The sequence below is a fragment of the Falco naumanni genome, chromosome 4 (genome assembly GCF_017639655.2).
Source record: "Falco naumanni isolate bFalNau1 chromosome 4, bFalNau1.pat, whole genome shotgun sequence".
NCBI classification, from domain to species: Eukaryota; Metazoa; Chordata; class Aves; order Falconiformes; family Falconidae; genus Falco; species Falco naumanni.
In genome coordinates this window covers 30,536,553-30,554,601 of record NC_054057.1, presented here as the reverse complement: position 1 = coordinate 30,554,601, position 18,049 = coordinate 30,536,553, and the positions used below count along the sequence as shown (strand labels likewise).

The window sequence follows — 18,049 nt, the reverse complement described above, 5'->3', positions numbered from 1 at the left end:
TAATTCAAAGAAAATTTACAGGAGCAAATCTGTGGAGTCCCCATTTTGCAAGTGATAAGTAGCATAATGTGCGGTCTCAGCTCAAACTATACTTTGTTATTGGCAAGGGCTAAATTGTTCAAGAGAAAACACGTCATTTTAGAACATTAGCTTTGAAACACATGACTAGAAGTCATTACATGTGAAATCTGAAATTTATTTACATTGCCATGATGTTGCAGTCAGATATTTGACTGAAATACAGAAAACTAATCTTTAAACTTCTCAGGACCCATCACACTTTCTTGAATATTCACCTTGTGCCTTTATGTGATGCCACTTAAAATTCCAGTGCCTGGGACCTGACAGGGATGTTGCATAAATAGAGCCAATGCACGGGTTAGTACTTGCGTGTAAGTCTCAAAACCCAAGCCCAGAGCCAGAAGTCTGATGTTGCGGGAAGACTCAGCCAGCACTTGGGATCAGAGTTCCTGGAATCCAGTGTTGTGCCTTGTGGATGTGAACGCAACAGCAAAGGTCCAGCGCAGCAGCATCGTCTGACTTGCACCTTTTTTTTTTTACACAGCAGAGAATTGGGTAACAGTTGCTGCAATTTTATTTCTCACAAGTTACTTTAGAAGTAGTCTTCTGCCCCAGTCCTCCCTCTGCTGTCTGTGCCTCACCATGCTGGTGGCCCAGAATGACTAGGGTTGCAAGTCAGTCTGCTGATACATAGCACTGCTCCAGTTCAGCTTCTCTTTAAGAAGGTGTAACTTAAACACTCTGCATCCTTCCCTTTAAACATAAGAGTTAAATCCACATGAAATATGAGTGATTGGATTAGTAAGGTTAAGAAAAGGCAGGCTTGTATTCTTACAGGGGAAGAGTATAATTAACTAATGAAGTGGTGTATTTTGTCACTAGAAACCAATAAGCTAACAAATAGTACAGATTTTTTTTATGGAAAAGTCATATAAAGCACAGATCATATGGTTGTAAATGTCTCAGTATGTATCTAGCTTTACTAGAAACAGCAAAGACCAAGTGGAAATCAAGCACTGTTGAATGCCAGCTTTCCATCTAGAACAACATTTATTTTGTAACACTTATTGATCTTTGAAAGGGGAAATATGTCATGTGGATATTTCCAGTAACTTAGAGGAGACAGTAAGAATCATATTCAAAAACAGAACTGATGCATTAGCTGCACACTTTCCATTTGTCTTTGTTATGACAGAAAATAAATTTGCCAGGCACTACTGACCTGGGGACCATCTCTTCACAAACTCTGCAGCTGTGAAGTGGTAGTATTGAGTCATTATTGCTAAAAATATTTCACAATCAAAATTGTGGTTTTCTGAGGTACCAATGAATACTCAGTTGTGTGTATGTAAAACTACTTCTCTGTATAGCCTAAAACTCAAACCGATTTCAAAGGTGCCCATTTAGAATAATGTGCAGAGGATACCATAAGCATACCTGCAGCTGGAGTGCCAGGGATGGCAAGGTAAAGGCTGGCTTCCTGCGGGCTGGCTGGGCCATCTGCTGGAGAGAAAACTCATCGTTGGCAGGAGGCACTTCGTGGCAAAAGGCAGCAAGTCTTGGATGCTGGCTGCGGCCTCAAGCCAGGTGCATTCATGCTCAGTAGGATCCACTTCACTGAAGTTCAGGTACCTACAAGCCAGGCACTGATCAAGTTGGACTCAATGATCTTTATAGGTCCCTTCCAACTTGAGAGATTCTACGACTGCTGATGCAGTTGTCCCAGGCTCCATTTATAGATGTTGTGTTGGAGAAACACGGGTGTTTTTAAGACAGGGCTGCTGGCCATGCTGAAACCTGTGATGTGGAGCAGGATGAGGAGTTGCACTCTGGACTGATGGTAGGTGTCTAATTTTCGGTGACACAACTCCCAGAACCCGCTATCTTCCGTGTGTCTGATGTTTAGCTCCTGGGAAACCCTCTCAGCTTTCCCTCCTCCAGCAAAATGATGTGTTATTTTGCTTAGGCACTGTTTCTTAATCTAGTTTTCAGGAATTTTCTCTACTTAAATCTCTGAGGTCAGCTCAGATGGGGAATTTTCACACATCTATTTCCATCCAGCATTTCACATACCTGCTGTTAACCAAACTAGGTAGGTGCACGAATACAGATAGACCTTGTTTGCATCAGACCAAATTTCAGGACAAATGTGTGTCATGATTAGGCTTTTCAAGAATGCTGTGGTTTAGAAGCTGGGCGAGGTTTTTGATGGTGACTCTTCAGGCAAAGCACCCTTCCCTGGAAGCCTTCACCAAGTCTGCATTTCAGTTAAAAATGTCCCCAATCCAAAGCATTTCTTTAACGCAGCCCTTGAAGTAGCATTTCTCTGCTAAAGAAATAAAAGTTAGAGTCAACACTAAATATATTCTTCAAATACAGAATAAATTGTCTTACAAAAATAAAAAGATACTGCATAGAAAATATGCTTCATATAATACATTGCATTTAATTTTGAAACATCAGTGGAACCTAAGTGTCAGAACTATACACACCTCTCTTACCCAACAATAAATTGCAATGGGATGCACTTTTAACATGGGGATTATTGAATTTGAAGGTGATTTTCCCTTCTGGCCTCTCCCTCCTGAAGTCATGCTGAGGTTTTAACTAAGAGAGCCATTTCTATTGCTTTAAAACATTCTCCTAGCATGCAGGTTCCCTCCCAGAGAGGGACAGCATCTTTCTTGGGATGCCACAGTGAGTTAGGTTCTATGGTTTCCCTGGTTAAAGCACTGGGTAGAAATCTGAAAGGTGTCGATACAGTTCCTGTTTCTTCTGGCTTCAACTGCCTGACTGGGTTGGAGGCTTGTCTGTGTCAGGCTCTGTACAAAGGGGGCTCCTACCCCACAGCAGTTAATAATCCTGCAGATCACAAACCATCATCAAGCTGGCACTTCAGTGTTTTCAGCAGCAACCCTGCTTGCACCTTCACCGTGTTTTGAGCAATAGAGATTTACCCGCAGGACATGTAATGGCCTTCCACACCAGCATCCCTCTCATCTGCTTAGTCAGCACATCCCAAACCCAGTGGCCAGACGCATCCTAACAGGAGTGGTGGAAAAGCTCCCAAGCTCATCCCTGGGGCAGCTCCTGGCTGGCTGGGCAAGGAGGGCGCCTACCACTCAAAGAAACCAGCTTCTACTAGGTGAGACCTCTGCGGGGTCCCAGGGTCCAGTCTGCGACTACACCTTGGAGAGGGAGAGATCGAGGGCGGGGAGGGGGGCGGTGCACGCACAATGAGGATTTTTTACACAAAAGTGGCTCTCAGTAATTCTAGCAATGAGTCAGCAAATTAAGGAATTTAGCTCTTTGTGCAGTCTTACAGATGTCAGTAGTTTTCTAACAAACTAACCACATGTCTTGCAACTGAGTTCACCTGCTGGCTACATAAATTAATGGCTAGTTACTCTTCTAGTATTTAAAAGTACCAGGACATAGATGATCCTGGTGAACTGAAACACATTTTCATTCCACACAGAACCCCGAGTTACTGTAATTCCTTCTTTCTGATTAAGGCCCTGTCCATTGTCAAAATGGATTTTAAAATGAAAAACTATTTTTGAACATTATTCTTAAATTATAAATAAAATATGTACTTACTAAAATGCTTAATATAGTATATTCAATAGAAATAAAATTTATAAATGTCTAATATTGCTGAAAATACATATTTAGAATTAATATGACATTATTCATGCCTTATTTGAATATTAAAGATCTTTAAATAATATACAAAGACCATTTTATAAATGTTAAATTATTTTTTAAGAAAACTATTTAAAATGTATGTACATGAGAAAGTCACCACACTAGTGCAAAGCATGTGTGAAGTACTAAAGGAAGATGATTAAACACAGAATATTTTGACTACAATTCAGTTTCATTCCATGAAAGTTGTTATTTCTAAGTGAATAAATTACCTTGTAACTTCAAAACTTTTAGAATATATTTTTGTTTTGTTAAGAGTATTGTTGGCTTTACTCAAAAAAGCTTGTTTTCAATAAGAACATTCACAAAATTCAGTACACCAGGATTTTGAAGCATTGTTTACACATAATGTGTTCAGCCGGGATGCAGTCACCTGCTGCTTGGAATTTACCCTACTCTGCACTAGTAACTGAGGTGACAACCAGACAAACAAGTGATTCAGCTTTTCCCTTCCTGTGCTGTAAGAAACAGCTGGGCAACTACCTTAAGAAAACACACAGAATTTACCATCTAGCTGGTAAAATAGCTTTTAGGTACTTTTTAATACCTCTCAGCTATGCATTATTTTACCTCTGCAGCTTTTCAAATTAGAAGATTCAAAGGCTATTAAAAAATCTCTTAAAAATACCACTTCTTTTGTATTTTAAGCATAATTCAGGATATGCTATTTATTAACAACTTTACTTGTAACGTAGGAATGCCTTGAAACCTTAGTCATGGCCCAGCACAAACTGAGCCATGTGGAGGCACATCCATGCATGAGAAGCAGCTACTCTTATCACATCTTCTCTGGGCTTGAGAAACACCTTTCAGAAGGGCTCCAATTCTTCATTAAGAGCTATGAGGTAGGGGGTTCTCTTATGACTTACCTAGCCAAGCTCCTGGGTAAGACTTTTGAGTCTTCATGCCTGTTGCTTGGCATATAACAGAGCTGGGCAGAAAAACTGAAACAAGTGAGCAGTTTGCATGATCGTTTTCCAACTCTTGAGAGCAGGCCAAAAGGGTTAGCAAGCTTAAGTATAAACACAGGATAGTGGTATAACGTGAAAAGCATAAAATATGCTAAACAGTGCTACAACATATGCTTTCAGTACTACCCACACCAGTGCTCATTACCACATCCTTAAGCTACACACACTCCTTTGTAATAATGGAGCTCATGTTTTCCTGCTCTCTCTAGGGTCATATTAGCCAGCTTCCATAATTTCTGTAATTTCCACAAAAGCTAGGTTTTGGGTTTTCTTAAGTCTCATGCAGGTATGAATTTTTTTTTTTTTTTTTTTTGCTGAAAACACTGAAACTCTTTCGCTTCTCAAATAATCACTCGGCACTCAAATCAAGGGTTCAAGTGACAAGGAGACATTTGCTCAAATGTTTAAAAGCACACCCCACCCCCCCCACCCCCCAGTCCATTTAGAGGCATAAGGTGTGTTAAACAAGGTCTCATAAATGGGTGTGTGGGGGGGTCATTTAATGTTGACCTGCAATGCAGCCATAATTCATGGTTTAAGATGCAGAACTTTGTTCAAACACCCATCCACCAACCTGAGAGGGATGGAGGCCCTTCCTCCCTCCGCAGGTAGCACTCAGGCTTTGGGTCCCTGGTGGAGCTCATTGTGGGGCTCCAGCTCCCACCACAGCCCCCAGACGGTGGTGCCTGGGGCAGGGCACCGACAAGCAACTGTGGTATTGCATTAGCAGCAAGAAGCAGGCTTCTTGGCATCTTGTATTTGAGCAGCATATTATTATTTCAAGACAGCTTGTGCACTTAAGCAACGACAGATCAGCTCTTCAGGAGAAGCAAAGAGCATGAGAAAATGCAGCCCAATCCCTTACTTTCAGTGGTGTAAGGGGGTGGGGTTGCTGAACTCTGGCTTCTGTTTTGAACCCCTTCCTCAAAAGGCGAGCTTTCAAAACCACGGGTTCAGATGTAGGGCACGTGATGCTTCAGCCTCGCTGAGTTTGTCTGAATAACACAAATTGAAGAAGACTTCACAGAAGTGAAGAACAACAAAACCTGCTGCTCTCAAACATGCCCTTGCTGAGGCACTGGTAAACTGCCTGGTAATTTTAACAGGTCTCCTCTGGCATCTCAAAGGCTTTGCTTTGAGTTTCTGTCATGTTCATGAAGTACCTTTAAAATCACATTGGCACTTAAAAATGGGGCTTCTGATTACCTAAAATAAGGCTTATGCGCTGACTAAGAAATAACAGTCCTTTCTCAAAAGGAGCCATAAATACTATTACATGGGTTAATTGCAGCCATCCATTCAATGCTGGCTGAGTTGTGCTGGTTATCAAGAACCAAAATGAGGACAAATTGCATAAGTATATATTTTCCCAAAAAGGCCACATCTTTTGAGTTTGCAGGGAGGAAAAAGAAAACCTTCAGAGTTGGCTTCTTCAGCTTCACCAGGCTTTTGGTTTTGTGCTATGACATTTAAAGAAAAGTTAATTCCTGCTCCTTACCAGCCATGCGGGCCTTTAGACATCCATGTAAACAGAAACAAATCCAGGGAAGGGAAGTTATGCCAACACCTGCAAAGACGCGACTTGGGCAGGCGAGCACTCCCAGGCTGTGTGCGCAGCCTACATGTGGCCCTTGGCACAGAGCTGCTGCGCTGGCGTCCCGGGTGACCTGCTCACTTGGTATTTTTTCCAGGCAGGGACCCAATTACCAGCATGACAGTGGCCGCGGTTCCTTCCCACAGAAGGCTGCTATCACCCCACGTGCTAGCAGTGTTTTCAGATGCTTGGCCCCTTCTGGGTTTCTTCTTTCCAGTTTACCCACATTACTCTCAGACAAGAAAGAAGTCCCAAGCTTATAAAGGACCTCGGGAGCTTCAGCAGGAGCTGTGCAGGTTGGAGTCTCACCTCACCACTGCTCCCTGCTGCCCTGGGGCACCAAGGGCCATACTGGGAGAACAGTGTCCTTAGTCTGACTGAGATCCTAAGTTATCCAGACAAGGAGGAGAGCAAAGAGTATGTGCTTGCTTTCCTGCTGCCTCTCCCACAAGGGAGGCAAGAGAGAAATGCACTTGTTGGTCTCAGCCATCACTAAGCAGGACTACACAGGTGGCTGTTTTGCAGACGTACAGGACATGCTCCCTGCCCACTGGAGAGGTACTGCTGGACGGTACATGCCGATATCCACCACCAGGGGGCTGGAACCAGATGATCTTTAAGGCCCCTTCCAACCCAAACCATTCCATCATCTCCCAGCCAGCACGAGGAAAGAGCCCAATGCTGGAACTGCCAATATGACACAGCTGCAAACTGACAGGCAACATTCTGGTACTTGGATCTGTCACTCCCACGGCTGTTGGCTGCCAGAAACTCAATTACCTCAGTCCAAGTGTCTCATTTAACAGCTTAACGTTAATGACTGCCACTGCATCCTACACTCATCACTAGCACTTCTATTGATGGTGTTACAAGACTCAAGTGTCTGCTTCCGTACCGTCCTGCACCCGTCACCCTGCGGGACTGCAGGGAAACTGCGAACTGCTCAGGAACTCCACTAACACACCCATGAACACCAAATTTCTCTGATTTAGGAACACACAGGAATAAAAAAGGAAAGATTTGACCCAGAATGAACAAATGGCTGTATCACGGCAACTTCATAATAATAAGATGCATTTGCATTGAAGTCTCGTCCAGTACATCAGTTGCTTGAGATTCTTCTGTTTATTTTTCCCTGATGAAATTTAGGAACATTGCAGACAGGCCAACATAACTCTCTCCATATTGTTACACGTCATTGCTGGGTTATTTGCATAACACTGACAGCCATAAATTACACCAGAAGAAATAAACAGTATTGTTGATGCATCCAAGGATATGACCAAAATAAGGTCTGTAGGCAGACCTATGTTATTAGGCTCACTAGTCTAGCTGGGAAAAATCAATAAGCTTTCAAGTACCTCAGTCCTTCTCCAGGTCCAAAATAGAAGCAGCAGCCTTGAAAAAAAAGAAAAACCAACTGAGAACAACCGCTCTGCAATGTAGTTAGACTTTTATCAATAAGACCACCTGAGAGAAAACAGATGGTATCTGTGATACTGAAGGATATTCTAAAGGGAAGTGGGCAGGCACATAGTTTATAGTTTGTGGAATAAGTAGGACGTGTCAGTGGAAGAAAAGGTTAAAAGATATCACAATCTCTCTTACTGTGTTGATACCTGAAGAAGTTCAAATCTAGAACATTCAGACTTCCCCCTCCTCGCTCAAGGGTCACAGACAGCACTACGCTAACTGGGAAAAAAAAGGTATTTGGCATGTGGCTGGGTGCCCATCCATGCAGCAAGTCTGTCCCTTTCTGTCCCTATGATTCAGGCCCTTGGGATAACACCAATGCAAAGAAGTCTTCTGAAAGAGCCTGGAGACTACACTTCCACAACCAGAAATTTCTCTCGTGTCAGGAGAAGGAAGCAGTGTATGAACAGACCCGGAAGATCACACTTTTCCCAGCTTCTGAAAATAAAATAAAAATTCTGTGGTTTTACCAAGACAGTTGGATTTTGAGGTTAACAGAAACAACGTTATATTTCCTCTTGCTATGACAGACTTCCTATCCATCTTCTGCATTTTGCTTTGAGCTTAAAACATTAATAAACCCAGAAACCTCTGAACCTGTAAAGCTGTTCCAAAAGAAACCATTAAGGCTGATTTCTAATCAAAGGGTACCTCATCCTACACCCAGCTGAGAACATCCGGAATTCTCCCCCCTCCTCCTCAGAAAACACACATAATTCAAGAAATCCAACATGGAAATGCCTTCTGCTCCCAGGCAGATCACCTCTCCCCTACAGGTTGGCCCAGGTTTCCAGAAAGACTGGGGAAACATCTTGTTACACTCAGCTCAACTTCTGGACCTACCATCAGAGCCATCTGCCCTCCTGTGCTGCTGGCTGCCAAAGCAACTGTGCAGTAGTACCTGCTGCAGCCCCTCACCTCAGGGAAGGAAGGGGGATCCCCTCCTTCCCCAAGGAATGGAGCAGGGACCAAATCCTCTGCTTTGGACCCCCCTTGGTGGCCCCTCCAGCTGGCACACAGCCTCCTGGCTGGGCCCAGGGTAAGCAAATCTCATGAACCACATCTGCTGGCAGACTTCCTCTGTTCCTCAGGGAAATCTGCGTTGAGGGCTAAAATAATCACAGCAGCCAGATTCACGGGGATGCAGTCTCCAGAGATCCCAAATAGGCCAGCAGCTTGTCAGGGGAAACGCCAGTGCCAGGAAATACTGCAGAGACAGAGAAGTACAAGTCCTGAGACGAATACTGGATAAAAAAAGCAAGACAGAAAGATAATTTAGAATAACTGCACAAATCAAGGTCATGTGCCGCCACTTCTGCACCAAATAGCATGAACGTACTGCTCTCTCATGTGCTGTTCCTCCCACAGTCACACCCTGGTCCTTGTTGCCGATGTGCAGAGATTGCTTTATCTCGAGTTTTTTTCCTTTTATTTCAGCTTTCATGTGCATTCTGTGCATAATCACATTCACAGTTTCCTTTACATGTTTTCTTTGTTTTGTTTGTGTGGGTGAGTTTTAATATCTTTATACCAGCTTGTTATAGCTTAGCGATTTATGTAGCATCTATGTCATTCTATTTGTGTTATAATTTAGTGGCTGTTAAAGCAACTGAAATGGCTGTTTTTTTTAAAGAAACTTTCCTGAAACAGCAGCTCTTTTTAGGTGCTCCTTTAACTGAAGAATTCTCAGGGCAAAATGCAGCTCAAATGATACAGGTACACATCCGGATGATTTATTTAAAGCTGAATAATACAAGCCTCCCTTCAAGGACTAGCAAAGCAAACAGCCACTTGTTCATGCCCTGTGTGCAAACTCAACTTCATACATTACTAAACTACAGGATAGATGAAATGCAAGAATCAGATGCAGGCAAGAATAATCAGCAGGGATAAATGGAAGTTATATGAATATATCTACTAAAGAAGTCCTAAAGCAACTCGTTCTCATGACCCTAAACTCCAAACGGTTTCCACAGGGTATGGGAGAGGTCTGAAAGACGTAAGCGGATATACGGACAACTGACTGAAGAGGAACACATGGTGGTGCTGATGTTGCAAAGCAGCCCTGAATTAACATGAAAAAGGCACAGAAGTGTGGTCTTCTTGAGAATACTAATCCTCAGAAAGGAAGAAAAAGGACAGCTTCTTCCCATATCAAAAAAAGAATCCATTCGGGACAACTTTAATAGTATAGACAGGAACCTAGAAGTAAACTAGAGGAAAAGCACAAAAGCATTGCCTTCTTACAAACATAAATGAGAGAGTGATAGCAAAGCAACAACCTGCCAGCTAAAGTCCTGTAACAATGGGAAGGTCTGAACCATGCTGTGGATGACATTTAAGATGGAATTTTGTTTCCATGATGAAATTAATGCTGACTGTTCTCACAGGAGGCCACTTAAAATATCAGGAACCCAGAGATATTATGGAATTCCCAAGGGTTCTTACTGCACCCCATAAAAAGGCAATGTTGGAAATCCAGATATTCCCCCAAGATACAGGCATCAGAAACAGAAACTCCTTCCAGTTTTGGAGAAGGTATTTGGAGAAAGTGCAATTATTTTACTCACCCACCTCTCACCAGCCATCTTTCGCTGCTGTGCTAGCCTATAACACGCAGAAATACATTCTTCAGAGGCAAACAAAAAACCAGAAATCACCCAGCCCAGTAAAATAATATTAAACAGGTCTGATAAAGCACAGTGAAAAAAAACCTGACTATTGAATAAAAATACCAAATGTACTCTACTCTCCAAATGCAGAGGGGCCTACAGCATTTGGTTAGCGCAAGGCACAGGAATGTCAAATAAAACAAGCATACAATTTAAAAGAACTGTCTTAGCTACTTCTGCAGTTCAAGATTTATCCAGTGTCTGGAATAAACCCTGTACTTTTGAGGGATCTTCTGCTTTGTTCTGTCAGGCCTGTGACCTTCCTGTACTTCATCCCAGTCATGGAGATGACACTCGAGGCAAACATCAAGATACTTGAAAATACTTCATGAATTGTCCATTTCTGAAAGATTCTCACATCATCAGAAGGCCACAGCAGCTAACTTTACTGCAGATAAGCCATGCCAACAGAGCAGGGTGAGCATACATACCGACTGTGCTTTACTGAAACCACAGAAAGAAACAGCACATGTACCAGAATTTGGCATTTTGTGTTTCTCTTCTTCCTATGAATTTCTTTTACCTGGGGTTGCTGGTTTGGAGCAAACATGTCTATTCTCTCTCAAGTGATCTATCCCAATTTAGCAGGAAGTCAAAGGAAAATACCAGCTCATGACATCACATAGAAAAAAGGACTGCTTTGGCTCCTGGACAAATGACATAGAAATGATGATGGAACTGCGTTTATTTAACCTAGATAAAAGAAGGCTGGGGGCAGACCTGACTGCAGCCTCCCACTCACTAAAAGGAGTTAAAGACAGAGCCAAACTGTTCTCAGAGGGACACCGCAAAAGAACAAGGCAACAGCCACAAGTTGCAACACAATCAATTCTGATAAGAGAAAAGTTTTTCACTGTAAGAGTACTCAAGCACTGGACCAAGTTGTCCAACAGGTTGTGGTCCTCCATCCTCAGAGATGTTCAAAATTTGACTGAACGTCTCCCTGTGCAAACTGCTGTGGCTCCAGAGTTAGCCCTACTTTGAGCAGAAAGTTGGATCAGATGATCTCCAGAGGTCCCTTCCAACCTGTGTTCTCCATGGTTCTGTGACATGCATGACAACTTGTCACACAGCTCACATGCACAGGGTGAGCAGCAACACAGTCAACAGACAGACCTGGTGAGGAGCACTTAGCTAAACAACTTACATCAGAACCTTGGTGCTGGAACTTCCTTTGTTATGCACAGCATCTCTCCCCACCCTTCTGCTCCCACCATACAAGGTCTTGCTCAGACCATCCTCTACTGTGATTCTACATACTTGTAAACACTTCAGATTTCTGCTTCTTAGCATATGGTGCCTGATTACTTCAGGATTTCTTGTAGCTCTCCCAAATAATCACCTGGGAGGGCTTTCAGCAGATGGTATCCATTTTTCCTTCAAACAAAACCAAGTGGTGATGGTTTCCACCTGAACTTGATAAAGAGGAAATCTATGGGATGCAATGGTAATGAGAACCTGCAGCAGACTTAAGACCAATAAAAATTACAATTAATTTGAAAACTGCTTACACCCCACTGTTAGTCCACAGGCATTAACATGTCCTGTTAATCACAGAGTTATTGTCTTAACTTGTATTTACTGTTGAAGTTTGCTGGGTTTATATCAGACCTGAAGAACAGATGTGACAGTGGATCAGGTGCCAGCACACTGCATTGATACACTTCCCATGAGAACAGAGTATGATACACACTGTCTCAGAGAGGCCACCTTCCCAGCAGTTATCCACCTCTCCAGAGACACGCAAATGCCTTATACACAACAGCACAAGTAAGTTAGGATTTGTCTGCAGGAAGCATTATACCACTTCGCTACCTGGATCTAGAATTTTGCCTTTTTCTTCTCCAGACTTCACTGAAACCAGCCCAGTTCCAGGACATTCCCAAATCCTGGTCTCAAACAGAAGGACAGGGCTTTGGGTCACGCCTTTCATGTTATTCAAAATATCATTATACTGCTATTTTCCGCCTCCAGTTGTTTCTTTAATACATTAGATGCAACAAACTCTCCTTAAAGTAATCCTCCACCACCATCAAAATGGATTTTAAATGTGCTGAAAGGCGTTTCTTACAATTAAGATAAGATCTTCAGAAAATCCCAAGAACTAGCTTCTGAATCTATAAAATGCGTATTTGCCCCTTTCACTACTTTTCGAAGGCTGACCTCTGAAATACACTTTCCCTTTAAAGTCAGTGGCCTGGTCCTGTTTTAGTTCTTCAATGGTATCATTTTTCCCCTCACCTGTCTATAAATGTTAGAGGGACAAACTTCACCAAACCTATCTTTTGTCTGGCAAGCACTATTCATGAGACGATTCAAAAGACATGAGCATCAACTGAACTAACAAGTCAACATTATTGTTACACTGCAATGTATTTTCACCCACTGCATGGTAGATGGGGTGGGAATCATAAAGAATGGCTTAAAAAGCAAGGCTGAACATCCAGCTGCTCCATCCAGAACAACTGCTTCACACTTACATATAGCTGCTTTTACTTGAAAAGAGCTTCCCTTCTAGGTAGTTTTCTAACAGTGATTTACATTTCCATGCTTAATGCAAGGACTTTATGTGATTTTGATTCTGGTCAGAAAGTTAATCAAAAAATACATTCAGCATATGTCTTTCCAAGAGCACAAATGAAAAAACCATTATTTCTTCAGCAGTCATTCGTAACAACTTGTTAACTTTATTAAACTGAACATTTGTTGTGTGTTTGCCTTTGGAGGAGCTAATTTCTGACCTAGTTGTGGGTTGCTCCAGCCACTGTACTGAAATGGCCTATTTTCCTGTTCTGATTTCCCCTTTTTAATCTACAATGCTCCACTTCGCTAAAAATTAACTAAATAAAAATGCCAAAAATAAATAAAAATTCTCCTCTGCAGAAATGTATGCCTGATCCAAACAACACAGGCAAGTTTATTCTGTACACCAGAATCATCTCTCCCTTGTGTCTTGCTCATCATAATCATCAACATGAAACACCACCACAGCACCTTGCTCATCTGCCCGTAAGACAGCAAAGATCAGTGCAACAGCTACACCTGCCTATGCTGTTCCTCACCGCCTGGTGCCAGAAAGGGCTTCTTTAACATTGCGGGTGGAATGGCACAAGCACAATAGCACTGCCAGGGAACTGGTTTTGTTCCAGGAAGTGGAGAGAAATTCACCATGGCACAGCCAATTCATTAATAAATGAGTCAGTAAACAACTGGAGTGTATCTTCATGACATTTGCACTGAATTCAGCTTAAAAAAACCCCAACCCTCGATTGTTACTGCAGATAACATTTTAAGTGTATGTTTTATTGACTCCATATATGCTACCTGCTGCGTTACTGATAACTAAGGTGACTAATTGACACGACTGAGTAACTGAGGCAGTTCATGTGACTGAGATGACTCAGATTTCCCTTTTCTGTGACACAATAAATGTCTGGACATTGGAGCCTCTACTTCCCATGCAGAGACACAGCTGATCATAAACAGCATTTTACTTCACAGACTTTGTTGACCCAAACACAGATCCTACAGCCATCATCAAACTTCAGACACACTTACTGGCCCAAGTGCAGGAACATGCTTTAATGGTCAACTGCCATGGTAGGCTAAGCCCCTTTATTTACTCCAAGTTAATCCAGCTGAAACCCTTCCCCTTTGGGCATATATGCCATTCACTTCAACACCAACACCTACAAATGCCAACTGTACGTAATAAATACTTTGAAAACAATTTAGACAGCAGATGCTTGGCTTGTTTTTTAGAGCTGATGCAGTATGCTTTAAAAACCATCCTGTGGGGCCCTTTTGTACATATAAAAGGAAAATTACAAATTCCCTAGATGCTGCATCATCATAGCAACAAGTAAAAAAATTACTGATTTTAACACTGTCATTTCTGGTTTTCCTATAGTGTCTTAAAGGAAGCAAAACGACTAATGCTAGACTTTAAAAACAACAAAACAAACAGAAATACAACAAATGTAGCCAGAAACTAAAATTATGCAAGGTGCATTCCAAGTTTAAAATTCTAATGGCATTAGCCCTGGTTTTAACATGCCTGATTGTCTTGTGATAGACTTCATACAATTTAGACTTATGCTTATTTTTCCTACTATCACAAGTATTTTGCTTATATATTTAAGAAGAAAAAGTCAAACTAAAGCCTAACATTAATATTTACAAGTACAGAGATTGCATGTGGCATTCCTGCTCCTGAAAACACCTCGTTTTTTTAATTTGTTTTTCCTCTCCCTGATTTTGATGTGCATGACAGAGTTTATACAAACAACAGGGGAAGAAAAATGACTTTACAAGACAAAGAGCGAAATGAAATAGAGAGCCATGAATGGCTTACTCTAAACCTGGGAAAAATAAAGCAATGAAAATAAACTTCTGCAAAGAGTGTTTCACTTACAATGTTTTAGATGCTCCATGATAGCAGAGTAAGGAAAAAGGTCTCAATTGTGAGACAACAGTATATACTTTAAGAACTTTGTATATACTTGAGCCTTCACATTTCAAATTTGTGCCCCAGAAGTGACACAGACCTTTAGATTTCAGGCACATAATAAATAACATAAACCAGCAACAATAATGTAGGATCACAACCTACAGAAACAGAAGAGATTTGCTTGCATTCAGTGTTTCAGCATAAGGCCCCATGCAGAAAACCTTCTGAAAACAACCCAGCTGATGTGACCTTTACAGGGAAATGAAGAGTGAACTACCCAAATGGCTCAATTTCAAGCTCTTCTGGTGAGTAAGAAGCATGCCAGCACTGAGCCCCACTGTGTTCACTCCCCTCTCTCCTCGCATACTTTTGTCCCATCTCTGAGTGCACGTCAGCAGCATTACAAGTGCCCAGTGGACTCTCCCCCCACCACAGTTTCCCATGAAAGAACGACTAATTCACGCTGTTCATAGCTGCTTCTGTTGCCAGCATTGCCATTGAAAGGCATCAAAGAAAGGCAGGAGAACAAAGACTGTGCAAGGAAGCGGAGAATAAGCATCTGAAAAAACGTGAGGGAAGAAAAGGAAAAGGCATAGTCTGCTCTTGGTTACATCTAGCAGCTCTAGATTCACATAACAGATATGAGTGCAGAATTTGTCCCCTATAGAGACAAAGAGTGAGGAGATAAATATTTAGGATCTTCACTTGGACCAGTTATTTAAATAAACTTTAAAAAAACCAAACAAAACCCAACACTATCTATGTCTTCCCTTCAGAGAAGGGCTTTCCTCCAACTGCAAGAGAGCCTTTTTATAACTAACAATTGTAATGATCCATTTCTAGCCAGAATACAAGCTAACTTCTTGTTAGTTAGCATGTAGCAGCCTGATGCGGAATAGGAGCACAGACACACTTCTGACCACTATCACAAATTACAGTAGTCGGCACAGCCGAATTGCTGTAACAGCAAGAAGTAGTATTCTAAATGCAAACCATACTATTCCAAGTTTGTACTACAACTTGGAAACAGAAATGGAGGAAGGACAAAAAGTACTAGATCCCAGCTACACTAATTTGTCATAGCTCTATTTATTTAATTGAAGCCTCCAATTATTTATATCTGCTGAACTTTGCCCCAGAGTTTATGGTCAGAAGTGGGTACAAGCTAAGTTGCATTAGACATAGTTAAATGCCTACCTAATAGGTACTTCCCACTCACAAAGGGCTGTAGGAGCTGGGTCCCTTAGTAAGAAACACCAGCGTTAATTAAGAAAGTGGAGGTACACCTTTTAATAATTAATAATGAAAGAGATCATCTGAGGGCGGCAGTGGATGATAATACTGAATAATTCAGCACTATAACCAAAGGAACAATGGCACAGTAACTCTAGATGTGAGCATTTGCAACAAAAATCCAACAAAAACATTTGATATGCTGATGGCTTCTTGTGTTCAGGAAAGGGTATGTATTCAAGATACTCCTTCCTATTGAGTGGGCGTCAAACAATTTCTGAAACCTGTCTTTACAATAGAATTAAAAGCAGCTGGTAAAATTGCACTGAAGCAAGCGACTTTATACTAGGCTGGGCCTAGTATATAGACCTGGGCCCAAAAGATCAGAAGTACGGCCCTGTAAAGGCAGTAGCTCCTGTTAGTAAATCTGCATTTCCAATAGGCCAAATTAGCCACATCAACAATTTAATTAGCAAGGGGAAAAAACCTACAACAGATATTTCACTCATCCTGTCACTTCACAAAGCTGCAGCAGCAGGGACAGTCTGTCTGTCAAGTTTAGAAACAAACTGAAAGCTTCAGCAGCTGTTGAACATTCAGATTTAATTTGTGGTCACAAATACTGCAGAATTTTAATGTGCTGCCTGGCTAGCAGCTGAGAGGTAGACACACATCAGTTAAAAAGTGACAAGACTTTGTTACTGTATGAGAAAAAAAGTCTGGCAAAACATCAAAAAGCATGACAAGAAGATGTTAAAAAAAAAAGGCAAAAAGATCTGAGTGACAAACCAAGCAAGATGAAGCCTGCTGCTGCTCAGCCTCTTTCTGTCTCACTGCTGGCAAGGATTATTAGCCTGCGTGCCTTCCCTTACCAGACAAAAGGCATCCAAATTACATAAACCAAAACCCTTTTGGAATTTCCTTCCTCAATTGTTTTGATGACAAGTTCCTTTTAAGAGCTGTTATGAATTCATCAGAAAGTAGATGCTGCTTCTGCTGCTTACTAGGAACTGACCATCACACCTTCTCCTCTGGCTCCAAACGGTGACAAAGTAGAACTGCGGTGCTGCATACGCTTACAGATGTCCCAAAGGAGGAACATGTCCCCTTGTCTCTTTATGAAGCCCAGCAAAAAAATGAAAATACCTTGGACACTAATCCTGCAACACATGTACACACTCAAGTAGCTGGAAGTGATCAGATTTTTTGTATTTATTATAAAGCATCATCAGCACGGCCTGGCCCACGGCGACTGCGGAGACAGGATTTCAGAAGGTACTAGACAACTGGGACACCATTCAAGCCCGTTAAAAACAGTAACAAAAACTTGGTACTGACCAGTAGGAAATCATTACTATAGATGAAAGAGTTTGACTACCTGTAAGCAAAAATATTTAACCCTCGAACTAAGGAAATACACAGGTGCAAACACGTAACAACTGGCACAGTGGAAACGTGACTGCTAATAAAAATTTTAAACAGCAGTTTTAAGAAGAGAAATAAATATACAGATGAATAGGGGGCAAAACTTTAACAGTACTCCAAATACCTCAACGCCCTGGGACGGTAAATCCCTGGACGTTTCCTTCCGATCACACCGGGCCGCGGCCTACAGGTGTGCGCGGCCGCGGGCGGGGCGGGCCCCCACGTTCCCTGAACAACAAAATGGCCGGAGGTGCCCGGCCCGCCCCGGCCGCGGCCCCCGCCAGCTCCCCGCTCCCCAGCCAGCCCCGCGGGCGGGGCGCGCAGCCAGGGCCTCCTCAGCGGCGGGGCAGGTGGCGCTGCCAGCCCCGAGGGCCAGGGCCACGCCCAGGCCCCGCTCAGCGGGCAGGGCGCGTTCCACCGCCCCGGCGGCCTTCGTAACAGTAGAGGAGGAGAAAGGGGTGCGCGGTGGCCCCGCCCCCACAACGCCGCGGCCGGGCAGCGG

The 18,049-nt window shown here is 42.5% G+C and overlaps 1 long non-coding RNA gene across 1 annotated transcript; it reads right to left on the bottom strand.

Annotated features, from left to right (window-relative positions):
* Positions 1 to 175: 175 nt before the first annotated feature.
* Positions 176 to 17,929, bottom strand: LOC121087766. Its single transcript, XR_005827729.1, has 3 exons — positions 17,672 to 17,929; positions 1,459 to 2,350; positions 176 to 774 (listed from the first exon to the last, which is right to left on the bottom strand). It is a non-coding gene; the product is annotated as an uncharacterized LOC121087766 (long non-coding RNA).
* Between the last annotated feature and the right edge of the window lie 120 nt (positions 17,930 to 18,049).